At 35.4% G+C, this 20,406-nt stretch overlaps 1 pseudogene; it reads left to right on the top strand.

Moving 5' to 3' along the window:
- The first annotated feature begins 3,221 nt into the window (after positions 1 to 3,221).
- LOC118014739 lies at positions 3,222 to 4,815 on the top strand (annotated as a pseudogene).
- Positions 4,816 to 20,406: the final 15,591 nt, after the last annotated feature.

Raw genomic sequence — 20,406 nt, 5'->3', positions numbered from 1 at the left:
GTATTGCTAAATTGCAAAATTTTATCCTCAAAGAGAACAGTGTTACCAAAAAGGCAGTACCTAATTCCTTGGAAACACTGGGATAGGTCTTTACCTTCTCCATATACAAGAATTGTCACTTGACCACCGTCTGCTTTTCCTAGACATTCTACCTTTCTGATGACAGTGTCTCCTTCCTGTACCCCTCCTTTCCACCTTTAATTCATCAAATCACCCTCATTCTATCTCAAAACCCATGAAAACTGCTTGTCTTCAACTTGCCTGAGATCAGATTTAGGAAGTGTTTAGATGTCCACTCAGGACTTTAGAGTTACTTTTATGTGAAAGGGAACAATAAAAGATTTTTTGCCTAAGGAATAAGTAGTGAAATTCTGTCCTCAGACTTAATTATATCAGCTAGAATGCATATGCTTTATATAGCAAAATCTGCTATATAAAGAAAATTCAGCACATTTTCCCCAACTGGCTTCTAGAACCTTGGTAAAGTGTGTAAAGATGGACTAAGTGAGTGCCGAATACTTCCCACTAAGAACCAGTCATTTTGCAAATTGATGGGGAAGGGGGACAAGAAGAGGATGCAGCAAAGCATTAGTAAATCGTGCCTTGCCAAGTGTCTTAACTTGCCAAGAGAGTTCTTTAAACTGGTGAAATGAGAAACCACAGGAAATGGAAGGAGGCTGAGGAGCTTGTGTGAGCTGTTCTACTCTGTCTGTCTCTGTTGAGCTCCAAATGAAAAGGCCTGGGCATCAGGGAAAGCTTTAGCCTCAGCCAGTGAGATGCAGGAGTTCGAGTGCCACAGTGATGTTTTAAGGCTCTTCGACAGTGAATTGTTCCGGGTGCTTCCTATTGCAAGCCCGAGATGGAAAGGGGCTCAAGCCCTGGGGCCGGTAACCTGGCACTAACACAGGTGTGTCCGTCTCGGCAGCAGAATGCATGGATGCTTTGCGATGGTCTAAGCACTTGTGTAGGCAAAGTTAAAGGAATCATGCAAAAAGTCGATAATCAGAATTTCCCTGTAGCCCAAGAATTTCCTCCATATTCTTGAACCAGAGAAAAAGAATATGGGAAGACTGGGTACAGAATGTATTTTCTATTTATCGACACCTTAAATATTCTGTTTTATTTTTTATGAATATAAGTAAGACCCTTTATTTTCTAGACATGGGAAAATTGGAAGATACATTATTCATTTAAATGCTAGAAGATGAATATGTCTTAAATTACGTGGATAATTTAAATTAGTTGTCTCCTGTATCTTAATAACTAACACTGGAAGCTTCCCAAAACAATTTGAAATATCTTCAATTTTCTACTGTACTTCTAACTTCCTTTTTAAAAAATTTTTAAAATGTAAGACTGATTCACTGAACTCTGAAACTAATAAGACACTGTATGTCAATTAATTGAATTTAAATATTTACTTTAAACTAATATATTGGGAAGTATCTATTACACCTATGTTTGAAGTCCCCTAATTTGAGCCAAAACACAGATTTAAAAAGTTTAGGGCACTAGTTCTGAACAATGTATTCTTATTGGATTGTTTTCATGACAGCCTTCACCACCACCACCACCATCCCTGCTTTTTTAAAGCTGAAGAGGCCAATCCAGGGACACAGAAATAATTTCTCTCCACCCATGAAGTAAGGTACTATAGGCAACATTTAAAGATATTTTAATATAAAGATGTCTTAGAGATATCAAGCAAAACCAGGGCATCGGTGAAAATTTTAACACAGAATTTTTAGTTTTTTATGTCTTAAGGTATTTGGAAAGTCAAGTCAGCCAGGTATGATAGGTTGCCTACTAGGAATAAGAAAAAGTAATTGGCAAGAATGATTTCATAACTATTTCCATACACAAATGGGATGAAGTGTACTGTGCTACACTTTTAGGTAAAGAACACAGAAAAAATGACTGATTTGGGAATAGGGAGAGAGAGAAAACAGTGGTTCATATTTGGGCATATTGACTTTGCATTATATTTAAGATTATCCAATAAATGATAGCAACAGGCATTTGGATAAGTAGGTCTGAGGCTTTAAGGGAATGTCCTGAGCTGTAATACAACTTTAGAGTCCGCTAGGGCTAGAGTTAATTGAGAAAAGGTACTAGTACTAAGACTTGAAGAACTTCCACAATTAATGTCTGATAACTGGAATAAAGAGCCATTTGGAATGAGAGAGTAGGTAGCCAGAGAGGTAAAACTTTCATCAAAAGAGTGTATCTTCATAGAAACCAAGAAGAGAAGGTGTTTCACAAAGGATATCATCAACAGTGTAAGAAGTTACTGAGGGCTTATGAGCAAGATGAAAACCTGGCCTTGGTATTTAGCAATACATAAGGCATTTGGTGACTTCATCAAAATCCGCTTTGTTAAGTGATGGGGGCAGATGTTGTATCAGTATTGGTTATGAAATATGAAGAACTGAATACAATGAAGGCAACTTTTTCAAGATCGTGGGCTCAAAAGTGTAGTGTTGTAAAAAAAGAAAATAAAGTGACAGCTAGAGAAAGATAAAGGATATGGAAGGAAGGGACATTTTTCCATTTATCTTCTTTTTTTTGTGTGTGAGAAACTTGAAAAAACATGAAGTTTGATTTTATAAAATATCTAGTCAAGTCACATAAAGCATGTAAGAAAGGGAAAGATAATGAAGAATGCAAATTTCTATAAGTTGGGAGGTGTGGGATCCAAAACATAAATTGGGGCAAAATCAGAGAGTGTTTGTTCTAAATATTATGATCTTATGTTTAAATCTCCTAGCCTGAAAAAGCTTAGAAAAACATAAGGAAAACTTTATTTTTAGAGATGTTTTTTGCTTTTATTTATTTATTTATTTTTTACTTATTTCCCTGAGTTTAGATATTGCATTCATGGAAGCATATTGGTAGAGAGGAAAGATCACGTAATTTAATCTAGTTGCTTTCAAATGCCAACACTGCAGTTTAGCTAGTCACCCAATGTCTGGTAAATTACCCCATCGCTCTGAGCCTCAGTTTTCTCATCATAAATTGAAGACAATTTCATCATGTTAGAGGCTTTGAGCCAAAGACAAATGAAATAACGTGATTCAAAACTTAATGGTGTGAGGCCACTGTCTTCGGGGTGATCTGTGGTGGACACTTTGAGGGCAGCTGTCCCGCAGCCTGCGTGCCCTGGACCGCCTCCTGTGGAAGCCTGAGCCGGCCATGTAGCTTTCTCCCTTTGTCTCATAACCATGTCCACCAACGAGAATGCTAATTCACCAGCTGCCCGCCTTAACGATTCAAGAATAGGGGGAAAGACAGTACAGAGATGAGGCGGCGCCGAATAGAAGTTAATGTGGAGCTGAGGAAAGCTAAGAAGGATGACCAGATGCTGAAAAGGAGAAGCATAAGCTTGTTTCCTGATGAGGCTGCCTCTCCCCTACAGGAAAACCGCAACAACCAGGGCACTGTAAATTGGTCTGTTGATGACATTGTAAAAGGCATAAATAGCAACAATTTGGAAAGCCAGCTTCAGGCTACTCAAGCTGCTAGGAAACTGCTTTCTAGGGAATAACAGCCCCCCATAGACAACATAATCTGGGCTGGTTTGATTCCAAAGTTTGTGCCCTTCTTGGGCAGAACTGATTGTAGTCCCATTCAGTTTGAACTTGCTTGGGCTCTCACTAACATTGCTTCTGGGACGTCAGAACAGACCAAGGCTGTGGTAGATGGAGGTGCTATCCCAGCATTCATTTCTCTGTTGGCATCTTCCCATGCCCACATCAGTGAACAAGCTGTATGGGCTCTAGGAAACATTGCAGGTGATGGTTCAGTTTTTCAAGACTTGGTTATCAAGTATGGTGCAGTTGACCCACTATTGGCTCTCCTTGCCGTTCCTGATATGTCATCTTTAGCATGTGGTTACTTACGTAACCTTACTTGGACACTTTCAAACCTTTGTCGAAACAAGAATCCTGCACCCCCATTAGATGCTGTTGAGCAGATTCTTCCTACCTAGTTCGTCTCCTGCATCATGATGATCCAGAAGTATTGGCAGATACCTGCTGGGCCATTTCCTACCTTACTGATGGTCCAAATGAATGGATTGAAATGGTTGTGAAAACAGGAGTTGTGCCCCAGCTTGTGCAGCTTCTAGGAGCTACTGAATTGCCCATTGTGACTCCTGCGCTAAGAGTCATAGGAAATATTGTCACTGGGGCAGATGAACAGACTCAGGTTGTAATAGATGCAGGAGAACTTGCTGTTTTTCCCAGCCTCCTAACGAACCCCAAAACTAATATTCAGAAGGAAGCTACATGGACAATGTCAAACATCACAGCTGGTCACCAGGACCAGATACAGCAAGTTGTGAATCATGGATTAGTCCCATTCCTCGTTGGTGTTCTCTCTAAGGCAGACTTTAAGAAACAAAAGGAAGCTGTCTGGGCTGTGACCAACTATACAAGTGGTGGGACAGTTGAACAGATTGTATACCTCATTCACTGTGGCATAATAGAACCATTGATGAACCTCTACTGCAAAAGATACCAAAATTAGTCTGGTTATTCTGGATGCCATTTCAAACATCTTTCAGGCTGCTGAGAAACTAAGTGAAACTGAGAAACTTAGTATAATGATTGAAGAATGTGGGGGTTTGGACAAAATCAAAGCTCTACAAAACCATGAAAATGAATCGGTGTACAAAGCTTCATTAAACTTGATTGAGAAGTATTTCTCTGTAGAGGAAGAGGAAGATCAGAATGTTGTGCCAGAAACTACCTCTGAAGTATTGGTTATTAGATTTGTTTCAGGAAGGATGGCACTCCCGGGACTTTTGACTTTTAGGTTGTACAGCTGAGGCAGAAAGTTGTTTGTTGTGTACTCTGTTTGGTAGAAGTTTGTCTTACTGTTTCTCTACTGAGAACTCTTTTTAAATGTGTTTTGTTATTGTAGCACTTTTTACAACGAAACTCTACTTGACCAGTTCCAAACTGTACAAGCTGTATGAAACTCCTCCTCTCAGTGGGTTTCTTATTTCTATGCAGAATCTCCTCTCTTGCAGTGTCCTGTAAATAAAGATTAAATTCCACTCCTTTCTTTAAACAAACAAACAAACAAACAAACAAAAACTTAATGGTGTGTTTCTCACATTGTATGCATTCAAGTAATCTTAATTCCTTTCTTCCTTTAGTTTGATGAAAAATTAAAATTTAGTTTCAGGGTTGAAGTTAGAACATAAGCTCTATACATAGCCTTAAAGATCGGCTTGTGTCTTGTCTTGACAGCCATGAAATCTACTACTGCAGGGGCCTTTCTCATTTTATCAAAGGAGGAAAACATCATCTTAGGTACTTATACTGTCAAGGAGGGGTCTTCTTCAACGGTCAACTCTATGAATTGTTCTTTCGGATAATGAATGGCCAAGCAAACAATGGTAGATCTACTGGAAAATGATAGATTTAGCTCTGTTTTTCAATATAAGTGTTCTCTAAATGCAAAGCTCACCTAGTAGGGCCTTTTCCCTGGCTTTCAAAACCATAGTGTTTAATGTTCAGAACTCAAGTAACCATGTTCTGTGCCACGCACAGGACTTACCATGCTTTAAAAATCTTTACCTTGGTTATAATGATTTAGCTGGGTTTTAGAATGAAACTACCTGCATCAGATTGCAGTTTCCGGTACTGCAATGCGCCCTTTGGCAAGTACCCTAAACTATTTGTATTCAGTTTCCTCATTGGTAGAATGGAGATAATAGCACAGAGTTATTTCTATGATTAAATGAGATAATATATTCAAAGCCCTTAGAGTTGTCTTTGCACATGGTAAAAGCTCATTAAATATAAGTTAGCCATTTTCTTGGTATTCCAAATTCTCAACTGTTTCCTAACTGCATTAATTTTCATAGATTTTTATGTAAAAAATTCGGTTTGCTTTTACTGAAACCAAGCTTTTCAAGCAAAGATTTCAGTTTAGAAACACAATATGCTGTTAATATCCCCAGTCCAAACTGCTTTCCAGATTAGGGAGCGTAGAGCTCAGAGGATAAACCTGGAAACCCTTAAACTAGGACAGAAGTAGAGTGAAGACTCCCTTTTTCCTTGCTGATGAATGAACAGAAAGGAGAAAAATAAAAAATAAAAAGATTTAATTTTTAAATATCAAACTTTATTTTTTATATTTTATAAAAAGAATTTTAATAGTTCAATATGATGTCCTTTTATATTTTGGAAAAATGAGTATGCATAGTAGTTTGGGATGAAGGTAAATATTTTTTAAGCATGTTTGGGAAATCTTAGAAACAAAAGAGTCACACTTGGTTATTAGATTTGTTTCAGGAAGGCTAAGAAACAGTGTGACACTTAGCAAATGCATGTTTATTTGGAATAAACGGCAAGGATGTACATAGTCCTTAAGTGGAACTGTAGGGAAAAACAATGGCATTTTGAGAAGAAGGAAATAAGTTTTGAAAAAGGATGTGATATCTTGACAAGAATTAATGTTTGCTCTTTGGAGATGGAGATAATGAGCCCCATCCTCACTTATATTCTTGGTAGGCAAAGCACTAGTGTTTTATTTTCTAGAAATTTGAAGAAACTCTTTCTTGAATTAAGAAAATGTCTCATAATTAACCACGCACTTCTTCCAATGTGAAAGCAAGAAAGCATTTTAAAGCGCAGAGTGTTTGGAAAGATAGAGTTAGGTGAAATACACTGAAGCAATTCTGGATTTTCCTAGGTCCTGAAATAAATTAGCATTGCAACATAAGGTTGCACAAGTGAGGCATGTGGAATTTTGGATTTTTTCTAGACAAATATTCAGGAAGAGTTATAAAAAATAATTTATCTTTATTTTTCCCATCAACATCCCTGTGACTAGGCTAAATTAAACATGAAGTGTAGTTTATATTTTATTGGCCTCTTACTTCTCTCTTTAAGGTTAGATTTTCCATTCCCTAGTTATTTATTTTATTCCATCTAGTTCTCCGTATATGTATGTTTAGTTTAAAGATTGCTCTATATTTATTTCCTTGTACAACATGTCAGCCTTGGGACTGAGAATATCATCTATCATCTATCTCACCCATCATCTCAAGTAATGTTTGTAATTTAAATAAAAACTTATGTAAATATTAGTAACTACTATTACCAAATTCTTAATAACTTCTTAGTCATTGTTTATTTCTTGATCAACCTACACTAAAATTATAGGAGATTATTGAAGTAAGGGAATGTTTTTGTTTGAAAGATTGAAAAGAATCTCTGTAGATCAGCATTTCCTAATAGATCTTCCTAATAAGTATACATAAACAAAATAAGAGTACATAGAGAAATGAATTCTGACAAAGCTTGGTAACATGAAGGAAAATTAGATTCTTAAATACATAACTTTACTGAGTCCTTGGTCTCCTTATGTGCTGTATGAAATACTCTACAAACATGTATGACCAAAGGATCTTTCTATACAAAGCCTTTTGTAGGACAAGTTTTGGAAGAAAATGGTTATCAAGTATGGAAACCTCTCTCTTCACACTTCCATATTTTAAAGTATGTAATGTCATAGTACTGATCTGTTCTTAAATATTAATATGTGACTTTTGTGATGTGGTTTCCTCATTTGTAAAATTAGGGACTTGAGGAGATGAAAGCTAAGATTTGTTTTTAAAGAATTATTTATTTATTTTAGAGAGAGAGAGGGGGGAGAGTGTGAGTCAGGGGAAGGGGCAGAGGGAGAGAATCTTCAAGCAAAATCCTGGCTGAGCAGGAAGCTTGATGCGGGGCTCGATCTCACGACCAATGAGATCATGACCCATGAGATCATGACCTGAGCTGAAACCAAGAGTCAGACACTTCACCAACTAAGCCACCCAGGCACCATTAAATCCAAGATTTCTATGTCCTTTTTGTCACAGATATTCTATGATTATATAATTGTATATTACACATCATCATGAACAATTCATGCTGCTGTGTTAAGGATGAATAGTTCATTTTTCTCTGGTAAACTCCATTTTACAAGAAAAATTGTGTAAATTACAATTTTTAATCCAAGCAAAACTAATAACAATTTTCTACCCAGAAAGACAAACACATCTTTCATTCTGCCAAGATGTACCTTTCACCAAGATTTTGCTCCTCCATATTGCAGTATAGGCCTAGTCTACTGTAATATATGTCCATATGCAAATTACTGAATCTGGAATGGAGCTAGAGAGATTTTTACTTTATTTATTTACACTCTACAATGGATATAGTAATGTACCCTAATAAAAGGTTTATGCAACCATGAGCAGAAAGTTATGGCAGAAAGAGCCCTGACCAGGTCTAAGTGTTACTAAAGATAATTAATTTAACAACTTTGAGTCTTAAATTTCATCACTGTAGGGGTGCCTGGGTGGCTCAGTCGTTAAGTGTCTGCCTTTGGCTCAGGTCATGATCCCAGGGTCCTGGGATCGAGCCCTGCATCAGGCTCCCTGCTCAGTGGGAAGCCTGCTTCTCCCTCTCCCACTCCCCCTGCTTGTGTTCCCTCTCTCGCTGTGTCTCTCTCTGTCAAATAAATAAATAAAATCTTTAAAAAAAAAATTTCATCACTGTAAAATGAGAGGATGAATCTCTATCTTTTCAGTCTTACAGTAGAGGGACTATGTCGTTTATCATCCAAATCCAAACACTATTTATTTATACAATGAAAGCAGCAATTTTATTCAACCTTAAAAAAAACATGTGAACTCTCTTGAATATTAGGGCTCAGTCAGTAGAGCATGTGGCTCGATTTCGGGGTTGTAAGTTCCAGCCCCATGTTAGGTGTAGAGAATACTTAAAAATAGTAAAATTAAAATAAATAAATAAATGCACCAAGACTACCACAGTTAGATTTTTAACATATTTGGGATTTTGTGTAAAAACAAGATCACAAATCAAAAAATAAATTTTCTATTAGATGCTAAATTTGGATCCATAATTTGTAAATTCTGATTTTCCACTAGTAAAGTATACCTACCTGGGGATATAGGATACTTGTGTTTAATAATCAAAGTACTGTGTTCCCAGAACATACTAGAAGCACATAGATCATTGAAAAATATCCAATCCAATTCCTTTCCTTTTTTTCTTTTTTAATTCATAATCAAAACATTTACAAAAAATAACAAATATTTATAGACCTTTAATTTGGTCTGAGAACTATTATTAATACATTATTTTTAGCTTTATAAGGATGAACTGGTACACTGTTAATAATTACATCAAGTTAGCAGGTATAATCAGGTATGTTTTGGGCTAACTGAAACGTAAGGTTACCCTTCCTAACAAGCAGGGTCAAATGAAATAATGTGTGACAGAGGGTTGAAAGTCTTAGTAGTTGTATGAATATAGGGTACAATGAAATCTTATTACATAGATGTGATTTTTGATGATGAGAGAGAGATAGTTTGGCTGCTTCCAACTTATAAATGGACAAATAGGCTTATGGCAGAGTTACTCATTACCCAGACTTGTACTAGGAGGAAGCTGTGAGACTAGAAAGTTGTAGGATTGCTGATTATTAGGTTAGTGTTCTAAGTGCTTTAATGGCTGGCTAATTACCAGAGCTAACTCCCTGTGTGGTGATGGGACTACGAATGTTATTCCAAATATAAGGGAACCTGTCTCTGGCTTTGCACCGTAGCTGAGCAAACAAATTATATATTCACTACTTTTCAAAGTCCCTTTCTCAGAATAAGCTATATCTTAAAATTTATGGATATGTGCCCATGTCTAGAAACATTTAGGATATTTGTTATTCTAACTTTTGTTGCTTTAACAGAAAATATTTTATCCAATATTAGCTTCTATCAGCCTGTAGTAGACATGTCTACAATAGATATATCCATATTTAAACATTGAAGAACAGCATAGTTGCCTTTCCAATTTAAACTACCTGTAGTCTTTACTGAATTATGAGGAAAGTGAGAGATCTGGTCTGAATTACCATGCAAGATGAAAATGTTAAATATTTGGTCTCCCATATTATATCCATGCATTCCAAAATAAGATATTTGACGTATACCTTGTATTTGAAGTAAACCTTACATATTTGATGTAAAACTCTCTAAGTTATTTGACAGTGTTAAAGTGGCATCCCAGACACATATATTTCTTTTGTTCTTCACATTCGCTTAAACTTGTCCAAACAAGGACTATTTATTGCATGGGGGTGAGAATACTATGAACACACAGCTCAGTGCCGAGATTGTGAAATCCATTTCATCATTGTTTACTCTAACAATCTAACCAAAGTCATTCTTCAACAAATCTTATTAGTCTAGATATGGACCTCAGCCCCTGCAGTAAGCTATTTGTGATTAATTTATGCAGCTACTCAGTTCCATTTCCTATTAATGTTTTTATCATATAACTGTATTCAAGGGCTTAGCATTTTATCTGATTTATAAATGCATTTAATACATTTTGCTGATGCAAGTTTTAATGTATTTAATAAATGGTCTACAAACTTCATTATTAATGTGTACATTTCATAGATAACTGAGGCTGTACCTTCTATCTAGGTCATACTCTAAACAATTTATAACAATCTTTAATGTTTTATTCAGATGGCTTTGGAATGTGGAATGAAGGGTTTGAAATGAGCCTGAGGCAGCTTAGGTGACATATTTATTCTGTGGGGTGCTTTTACAATTCTAATGGAGATTCCATGCACATAGAACTCCTTTTGAAGCCTATATTTTAAGTAGATCTGTATATACCATGGGCCATTTTTTTCTCTGAAATAAAAACATAAACAGGATAAAATTAATCAGGTTTAGATTTTTTTCTCCCATCACATTTAAGTTACAGTGGGTTTCTACTCTAACTTTTTTTTTTTTTTTAAGATTTTATTTATTTATTTGACAGAGAGAGACACAGCGAGAGAGGGAACACAAGCAGGGGGAGTGGGAGAGGGAGAAGCAGGCTTCCCGTGGAGCAGGGAGCCCAATGTGGGGCTTGATCCCAGGACCCTAGGATCATGACCTGAGCCGAAGGCAGATACTTAATGACTGAGCCACCCAGGCGCCGTCTACTCTAACATTTTAAACTTTTCTTGCTTTAATATCAAATTTACTTTCCTAGCACATGTTCTTTAGGTAAGAACAGCTTCCAATTTTTTTTTAAATTTTATTTTATTATGTTATGTTAATAACCATACATCATTACTTTTTGATGTAGTGTTCCATGATTCATTGTTTGCATATAACACCCAGTGTTTCATTCAATATGTGCCCTCTTTAATACAAAACCAAAAGACAACTGACAGAATGGAAGAAGATATTTGCAAATGACATATCAGATAAAAGGCTAGTATCCAAAATCTATAAAGAACTTATTAAACTCAACACCCAAAGAACAAATGATCCAATCAAGAAATGGGCAGAAGACATGAACAGACATTTTTTCAAAGAAGACATCCAAATAGCCAACAGACACATGAAAAAGTGTTCAACATCGCTCGGCATCAGGGAAATCCAAATCAAAACCTCAGTGAGATACCACCTCACACCAGTCGGAATGGCTAAAATGAACAAGTCAGGAAATGACAGATGTTGGCAGGGATGCAGAGAAAGGGGAACTCTCCTACACTGTTGGTGGGAATGCAAGCTGGTGCAACCACTCTGGAAAACAGTAAAGAGGTTCCTCAAAAAGTTGAAAATAGAACTACCATATGATCCAGCAATTGCACTACTAGGTGTTTACCCCAAAGTTAACAAATGTAGTGATCGGAAGGGGCACATGCACCCCAATGTTTATAGCAGCAATGTCCACAATAGCCAAACTGTGGAAAGAGCCAAGATGTCCATCAACAGATGAATGGATAAAGAAGATGTGGTATATATACACAATGGAATATTATGCAGCCATCAAAAAAAACGAAATCTTGACATTGCAATGAACAGCTTCCAAGTTTATAGCTATTAAGTAAGAGGTAAGATTGGGCTAAGATTCTGACTCTATTCTACACAAGATGAGTATTTCTATAATTAACTGAAAATGAAATAAATATTTCTCAATTGCTCTTGCAATACAATACATTGTCATAAAGGATGGGAAAGCAAAAGAAAATATCCAGCATTTCCATACAGGCACCATGTTAGCCAGAGGAAAGTTGGTGGCATCAACTGTGTGTGAGTCAGATCACAAAAAACGGTAGGAAAAAATAAAATAGAGAGGTCTTCACTCAGCTCCCTTCCTCCTTCCCTAGGCTGTTAGTCTCACTGAAGGAGATTTCTGATTTCTCTATAGAGATTATAGGAAAGTTAAAAAGAACTGGAAAATATAGTCTGATTTAGGAGGCAGAGAAATTCTTTGCCTGTAGAAACATACTTATGTTCATTACTCTTACCACTTTTTAATTATTATTATTATTTTTTTAAGATTTTATTTATTTATCTGACCGAGAGATAGAGAGAGAGAACAAGTATGCAGAGAGGCAGGCAGAGGAAGAGGGAGAAGCAGGCTCCCTGCTGAGCAGGGAGCCCGATGCGGGGCTCGATCCCAGGACCCTGGGATCATGACCCGAGCCGAAGGCAGCTGCTTAACCGACTGAGCCACCCAGGCGCCCCAATTTTTTTAATTCTAAAAATAGAAGTAGTACATGTTCATTTTACATCTTGAAAAAAATGCAAACATTTTAAAGAAAAATGTTAAGTATCTCCCCCTCAGCTCTTTTTAACATTAATAACTTCATGGTATCTCCCCTGGCCCTTATCCATACACATACATGGGGTTTATTGCTTTTCTTAAAAAAATGTAGTAATTACTTTGACTCTTAATTTTCTTATTTAAAATATATCATGGTCATCTTTCCAAATTAGGATATATCTCTAACTAATTCTTTTTTTTTTAATAACTGCATTAACACCCTCAATATGATCATACCATAATAGATATAACTATTCCCTCATTGAAAGGGATTCTGATTATTTTCAATTGCCTTTGTCATTATAGTTAATATGCTGCAATATTCTGTTAGTACTGGTGCTTTTGTTTGAAAAGGTTAGATTTTCAAGAGTTGCTGGTAGAAGATTACATATATTTTTTATTAGTTTGAATATGCAGTCATTGCTTTTTGTACAAGTTAGGCTCTCAGCATGGAACATGGACACAGGAAAGTCATCAAATTTGAGAAGAGTTTAATAAAGAGACCAATTATAAGGGAGCGGGTAGGATTTAAGGAAACTATGAGGTATAGTTCAATCCACTAATGCTAGTAACACTAAGGAATTATCACTTCTAGACCAGGAGGCTCTAGAAGGCAGTGTGAAGAAGACTGCCCTAAAGAGTTGCAAACTTCCTCAGGGATGTGGTCAGCCAGTTGAGATTCTGATAAAAGGGACTTGGTAACATACATACTGTGACCTCAATCTTCTCCTTTTTCTCATCTTCATTGGCTGAATACAACTAGAAATTCAAAGATCAGGCATCTAGCCAAGGTAAACTTTACAGGTCAGTTTCCCAGGACCTCAAAGAAGGGTAGGAAAAAAGGGGAGGAGAATGGAGTGGAAAATACCCCCCTTCGCACTCCCTTCCATTCCCTTAATGTTGGTCCTTTCCTTGGTCCAAGTAAAACATTTGTGCTCCCGCCACAGAGACCATGAAAATCACCTCAATACTTATCATGGTGAGGGTGGAATCAAAGACAAAAGATGTCTATCATTTTGTCCAAATGTTAGAGAAATTCATAGTTTTTCAGTATCTGCACCTTAATTTTTTTTTTAAATTTGCCAATCTGATGGAAAGAAATACAAATCTCATTTGAAATAATTGCTATTGCCTTTATTCTGTTGAGTAGAGCATAGTTTCAAATATTTATTGGCTATTTAGATTTCCTTACCTATGAACTAGCTTTTCATATCCTTTGCCAACTTTTTGTACTATATCATTTGAAAGAGTTCTTTGAATATTAAGTATCCACTCATTCATTCACTCAATAAATATGCATTAAATACTCACTATGTGACCGGTTTTGTTCTTGGCAATGGGATCCAGTGAACAAAATAGGCAAAAATGCCTGCCTTCATAAAAGTCATATCCTAGAGTTCGGAGACAATAAATAAATGAGTATAATGTATGGTGTATTAGATGGTGAAACCTAATGCAGGAGAGAGGATACAAAATGCAGAATGTCTGAGGAAATGCAATTTTAAATGGGATATGCAGAAAATGATCTTAGAGAATGTAAGCAAAGTCCCAAGGATCTAAGGTAGGGAGTGGTATCTGTACCTTGGGAAGAACAGGCACAGATTCCTTTTGGTGAGCATTTTTGATTGATGGTTAAACTGTACAGAAGTCTGTGTGGTGGGAGCATAGTGAGAGTGGGTGAGAAAGGTAGAAAATGAGGTCAAGGAGTTGTGGTGGTGGAAGACTGATCACATACGGCCCAAGGGGTCTTTATAAAGATTTGTGTTTTTATTCTGAGTGAAATGGGAAGTCATTGAAAGATCCGTGCTGAGGAGTGATAGGATCTAACTCATTTTTAAAGAATCACCCTGGCTGCCAAATTGATAATATAATTTTGGCCAGATAGGAAAGAGGGCTGGTGGTAAAGGCAGAACCAAAAGATAACTTTGGAGATAACTTATATCAGTAATGCAGGAAAAAGATGATAGTGGCTTGCATTGAGGTGGCAGTGGAGAATAAGAAAACTTGAATTCTGGATATATTTTGAAGGGATAGTAGTTAAGGAGTTGTTGAAGTTTTTGATGTTGCATTTAAATTTGTTTGTTGTTTGAGGATCAGAGGTCCTGTTAAGGACAGGTTAAGTTTGAGATGCTTATTATACATCCCAGTTGAGGTCATAGCTGGATATAGAAGTCTAGAGTACTTTGGAGAGATAACCAGCAGGAGATATTTTCCCTTTGCATATGAAATATGTCACGATTGCTTTTTCACAATCTTGCATTTGTATTTTGACATTTTTACCATTCTTTCTGATCTTGTTGCTATTTTCTATCTCTGTTCCTTTGTGTGTTCTGAGTTTCATATTTGTTTAACAAAACCTCCAAAAGCACAGGTTTATAAATATAATTGTTTATTTTTTTCTTCTAATCATATTTATGATTAGGAAAAAGACATACTTATGGCTTTTATAAATCTTATAATTTTGTACAGTTTTAATCAACCACAATTATGATTTAATAATTATATTATATAATATAAATAATACTATGATTATAATTTAATAAAATAAAATTTTAAATATACTGTATTTAAAAATATAATATAAAGGAGGTATTCTAGCTTTGTTGCCAGATGGAAGCCAATAATAAAGTAAAAATTATTTTTTTTAAATATTGTATTTATTCATTTGAGAGAGAGAGAGACAGAGCATAAGAAGATGAGAGACAGAGGGAGAGGGAGAAGCAGACTCCCCATTGAGCTGGGAGCCTGAAATGGGGCTCCATACTAGGACCTGGGATCATGACCTAAGCCAAAGGCAGATGCTCAACCATCTGAGCCACCCAGGCACCCCTAAAGTAAAAAGTGATTTACCTGTATTTTTGAATATGGCAAAATATGGCAAAATAAATATTTTCCAGTTTTTTAAAGGTGAACAATGTAGAGGAACATTAAAAAGGAAAAAAAAAAAGTTAAAGATCTTAAGGCCCTATGTACTGAATATTCTGTAAAAAAGATCCTGGTAAAGAAAATGTCATTTTTTTTTTCAATATTAAGCTTTTGGATTGTATTCCTTACTAATAACCATTTTTTTTAACATTAAATGAAGAGCACACTTTTTTCAATCTTAATAATGACAAATATCATCCTCTTCAGTCCCCACTCACGTATTATATCTCTTTATATCTGAATATGGATAATCTTCACAAATCCCTATGTTTTACAAGGACTGTTATCAGTTATAGCAAGACAGTTATTTTTATATCATAGATATTTCTGACTTTTTTTTTGCAAAATAATTTGAGCTTACATCATGTTTGCATCTAAGGACTATTGCCTTGTTGCATATCCAGTGATACAAAACACGTTTAAAAAATATTGAGTTCATCTAATAGCCAGTAAGGAATTCTTGATGGCTAAACAGACTTAAGATTTTTTTTAATTTAAACACATTGAATAAAACAATTAAAAAAATAAGGAAAAGATAGTAGCCACTAACATAATTTAGCATCTTCAACAAACTCTTTAATACTGCTTTAATATCCTTAAAAGACTATTACAAAAGCAAAAAGTCCAGTATCAATTATAGCAAGGGGTCATATTTTTCCTTTGTAGGATAAAAATGAGCCTTAAGTCTGCTTAGCAATCAATAATTCATTAGTATATTGATCTCCTTCATTTCTAATACATATATATGCATATATACATTTACATTTAAAAATTATTAAATTGCAATATTCATCTTGATTTTTGTTCATTTGTGTCTTAATTTTGAAGATATCAAGTCAGAGCTGATGAGACTTGGCAATGAGCTAGTCTTTGGGAAGTAATATGAAGATAGCTTGATGATAATAAAGAATGAAACCTGAACTAAGAACAACAACAAAAATCCAAGGAAGAATGGGAAAGGTAGGAAATGAAACAGGAGACTATGTGCATTTCTGAATTTTAGAGGTGATTTTGGAGGAAAGGAAATATGAATCATGTGGTAATTGTCCAATCTTTGAGCCATGATTCTTTGGAGGTGTTATTTTCACTTCCAAGTTAAAGAATTAATTTGGAAGGCTCACAACAGAACTAAATGCATTTACAATCAAGGTATTAACAGCTTAATGGAAACTTACACAGTCTATACACCTTATTTCATGGAACTAGCCTAAAGAGATTTTTAAGCAACTTGACCACAAGTTTGACTTCAGTGTCATTTGAAACTGTTTTCAGGTATAAGTCGATGAAATAGCATGTTGAAGAAAATAAAACATCAACAAGAAACAGTTAACCAAATATTTAGTAGGATCTGATTATTTTTTCCCTTTAGATTAGCCATAAGGGTCAACATGTGCAGGGCTTAAGTTAGTAAGAATGACCTGAACGAACTTTCCTAGTGTTTACCTTCTGCAAGATGCTCGTTTGAAAAACATTTGAAATACATGTAATTTGTAAATCCAGACACACAGTAAAGTTAGTCCACTTTGTTTCTGGCTTCGTATCACTTCTGCCGAGAGCTGCTCTGGGTGCTATCAAATTAATAAACATTTCCCACTCGGGGCAGAGCTCTGAAGCCAGATTAGACCAAGGCCAAGTGGTATTGAATGATAATTTAAGAGTAAACAAGACTAGCATAATTTATCTCTTCAGCTTGAGCAGTTTAAAATATAATATTCACATAGTGATACTATCAGAAATATATCTAAACGTTTCTCAGACTTTATCAACAGTGCATTCAGACAATGAGTAAAGAGTAGTAAGGCATTACTCCGTGACTCCAATATTTTTTATCCAATCAAACCAGAGTTAGTATTTATCTAGCTGCTTGTGTTTCCCAGTTTTGCTTTGGTCCGAGCGACTTTAAAAGTTGGCTGATACTGTCTTACGTTATATACTAGCATGACTACACAATAGAAAAAGACAATAGGAAACTCATTATGACTATTTTCTATGCTTTTTACCAAATTTATCATCAAGTCAAACAAATAGACTGAGTTGGGAATATAGTTTCTAACCCAATAGATGGAACAATTGAACTGTCCCCTGCTGGGAGCTACTGGGCACATGTGACAATTCGAATTTAAGTTCATTCTTTAAAATTAAAAATTCTGTTCCTCAGTCATATAAGCCACAATGCTGTCAATAGTTATATGTGACTAGTGGCCAGCATATTGAACAGGGCAGATATAGAATATATACATGAAATTAAGAAAATCCTATTGGGCAGTATTGCTAGAATCATTAGTACATTGACCAGGGTTGTTCTTTACTCCTTTTCTACTCTGCCAATGCCTGCTTTGCTAGAGATACCATTGATTCAGAGCGATTGGATACTGTTTTCTTCATGCCCCACTGAGCATTTCAAAGTCATGTTCTGGTGCCAAGAATTTATCATCTATTCCGAATTACTACTTTTCTGCCATTTCCTAACTAGGAGATCATTGCAGTTTGTACTTACAGATAATTTTTTATCCCATTAATTTAACTGTGTGCCTTATATAATGTTTTCATAAGTCTGAAATGAAAGATTTAGCTTTTTTCTGCATATATTCATTTTTGTTCTAGAAACTTTGGAGATGTGTAACCTTGTATGATATTGCCAATTATTGATTTTCTGGTTGTAGAAATTTTATTAATGCATCATTCTATATCCAGTTGTGTATGGGTTAGTCTAAAATAGGTTATAGAGAAATTGATTAGTTTGGGGGCATCAATGTTCATTATGTGTCTCAGTCCACAATTGTAAATATAGTTTTTGTCATTTTAAAAATTGTAACCAATGCTGAGATTGGTTTTCTTGAGAAATACAAAAACAATATTTTCTTCCACTAGTGGAATAAAAGAGAATGAAATGTTTTAATATTCTAGCTTAAGTCTAAAAGGCAAAACATGTTTGGTATCAAATGTGAATCAACCTCATACAAAGGTATTTGAGGTTGACCCCTACCATGAAAAAAAAGATATTATTGAATCTCAAGCTTAGGGAAATGAAGTTGTTATTATGATATAAAACTTGTGTTTTAGACATTTCCAGACTATTCCTTTCTTTTCATGTTTGACTTTTAATAGTTCAATCATGCGTTGATTTATAAATTATGTTTTGTAAATTATGTTTTAGACATCCATATAAGCATAAATGACAATAACTGATCAAAAACATGATAGACTGGAATAAGCAGATTTTTTAAATTAAGATGTTATTTTATTCATTCAAAACATATATCTCCATATATATGTGAGTGATGAACTGTGAAAGCATTATTATTACAGTTTTTCCACAACTCCTTATTTTTATGCCATTTGCTAGTGTCCTCTCATACTGACCCAGCTTGAACGTGTGACTTGCATTGGTTAATATTATAGTTCACAAACTTGAGTGAAACAGAGACTTGAAAAACCTCTTGTACATTTTTACTTTGTCTTCCCTCCATGTGGTTGCCATGGGAAATATCGGGGCTAGTCTGTCAAAATAATATGACAGATGCATAGAGGAGATTGTAATGACACATTTGAGTCCATTCTAGACCCGGTGGCACCCAGCTGACCTGCCAGTTGACCAAAGACCCATGAGCAAGCCTAGCTGAGATGAGTCAAGCCAGGCCCTTAGCAGAATCACCCAGCTGACCCATAGACTCATCAGCAGAAAGGAACATTTATTAACATATGTCATGGAAATTTCTGGTTGTTTATTATCCAGCATTATTATGGTAATAGATAAGTGATACTCGGGCTAAAATCAGAACAAAGCCAATCAATGTACACCATTGTTATATTTTACTAGGCATTCTATATTTCTTCTGAAATCCTTATCTCATATCATATAGAGTGGTGTTCTTTCTGCATGATTAGAAGTAATGGGTTCTCTGGATTTATTCCTATTCTCCAAAAAAAACTCCATTCCAGGAAATAATTCAAATTCCAGTAAAAATACTATTAACATTTGATATTTAAATTTGGAGTTCCCTTTTCAAAAATACTAGAGATTCTGCTTTTCATTTTTTCAAATTTAATTTAATTTTATATTTATTTGTATTTATATTTATTTTATTTTTATTTATTGGAATTCACATTTATTTTATATTTAATTTTTATTCGGCATAGCTAGTGATAATTTTATGTATTTCTTTATATATATCATAAAATAATTTCATAGTTTCAATGCTTCTCTAATTTTGTTTTATTTCTCAAACTCCTCAAGTTCATTATCTGAGTTCTATATGCACTTGCGCACTCCCTACTCATTCTCTTACCTGACTCCTCCATATAATTCAAATGTTCTACCAAAGAAAGCTTTCTAATTCCCAAATCCAGAGGATTCATTTTGGTTGGCTGTCCTCTATGTGATTTGACAGAGCTCTCCACTGCCTGGGTGAACCATGACATAATTCTCTCACATTCTCTTTGTCTTATTTCACAGTTATGATTAGTTCTCTGTTTTCTTCTTTATTTAACCATTATTTATTTTCCTCCAGCATTTTGTCCTTGGTTCTCTTTTCACTCCACCTGAACTCTCAATGTAATTTCATAGCTTCCTCTGACTTTAACTACCACCTATATCCTGATTATCCTTTAAAAAAAAAAAAAAGATTTTATTTATTTATTTGAGAGAGAGAAAGAAACAGCATGACAAGGGAGAGGGTCAGAGAGAGAAGCAGACTCCCTGCCGAGCAGGGAGCCCGATGCGGGACTCTATCCCAGGACTCTGGGATCATGACCTGAGCCGAAGGCAGTTGCTTAACCAACTGAGCCACCCAGGCACCCTATATCCTGATTATCCTTAAATCAGGTGGGGCCAAAATGA

The sequence above is a fragment of the Mirounga leonina genome, unplaced genomic scaffold (genome assembly GCF_011800145.1).
Source record: "Mirounga leonina isolate KUSES-001 unplaced genomic scaffold, KU_Mleo_1.0 Mir_165, whole genome shotgun sequence".
NCBI classification, from domain to species: Eukaryota; Metazoa; Chordata; class Mammalia; order Carnivora; family Phocidae; genus Mirounga; species Mirounga leonina.
This window is presented reverse-complemented; position numbering and strand designations above follow the sequence as displayed.